This window comes from Talpa occidentalis, unplaced genomic scaffold, assembly GCF_014898055.3.
Source record: "Talpa occidentalis isolate TD23 unplaced genomic scaffold, MPIMG_talOcc4v2.1 talOcc4.14, whole genome shotgun sequence".
Taxonomy (NCBI): domain Eukaryota; kingdom Metazoa; phylum Chordata; class Mammalia; order Eulipotyphla; family Talpidae; genus Talpa; species Talpa occidentalis.
Window position 1 is genome coordinate 20,104,771 of NW_023601433.1, and position 1,182 is coordinate 20,105,952.

Sequence of the window (1,182 nt, forward strand, 5' to 3'; positions counted from 1 at the left end):
GCAACTGGTCTGTACCCTGGTTCATGTATAAATAAATAGGAGGGCGGAGCAAAATGGCGGCGAGGAGACGCTGCGAGTAAGATCTCCCATTAAAAAAAAAATAATAGGGAGGAAAAGCGGCAGGTCCCAATGAGAACTGGGGCACGGAAGATAAATGGACGACTCCAGCAAACTACCCGAAGAAGAAAGTTGCCATAAAAGAGGACTAGAAGGGAGGAAAGCGCAGAACCTGCCCCCCACCCACCCACAAAGTCGGCACTCTCCAAACCAACAGAGAGGAGGAAAAAAACAAACTAAAATGAACAAGAACAAACTACGCAGCAAGTGGGACTGGGAGTGGAAAGGAAATACTTCAGCCACCACACCCGTGAACGGGAGCTGTGGAGAACCCTGCAGGATTCACCACGGTGGTGAGCGACGGCTCCAGGCGCCATTAGAGAACAACAAAGACTCTGGAGACCTGCACACAGCCCTGGGCTGGCCGGTAAGCTTGCTCGGAAAAGCGGCGCGCTTGAAAAGCAACGTGGATCAGGATCGCGGCTGCCCAGGTCCCGCGCCTGCGACCTAGGCTTGCGGGAGACACGCGGGGGCCTCACTGAGGTGAAAGTCCCTCACTGAGTAATCAGGAACCAGGCCCCGGACACGGGAGAGAGGGTGCAAAAGGCGCCATTCCTGGGGCCACTGAACTGGGCTACAGCCCACGTCCTGGACCTGAGGGCTTTGAACTGAGACCCGGGGCACGAAATTCGGGGCGTGGGCCCTCCACGTCGTTGGGCACAAGGCAGACACAGCACCCCAAAGCCGTTGAGGTTTTTCCCTACCATTCCCACTCTGTTCCCTGTCCCACGGGGTGAAAAACACAGCTCCCCAAGGCTCTAGGAGAGATCTCTGGCGCACCTAGTGACCAGAAAAAAAGTCACTAACACCTTTCTTCAGAAAGACTGCTTGACCAGCAGAAGGCTCCTGGAGGAGCCCGTGGCCAGCTGGGAAGTTAGCCCACCCCAGGCCCTTCAGACCACAGTTCTGAGCCCACAGGGGAGCGCACCCACAGCCGGGGCAGACCGGGCATGCAGAAGAGTGTGCCTGAGACCGGACGTGCAGGAGTGCGTCCCGCATCGCCATTTAGAACAGGGACATTTCTTCAGTAAAGACTGCCTGCAGAAGGCTCCCTCAGGAGCCAGA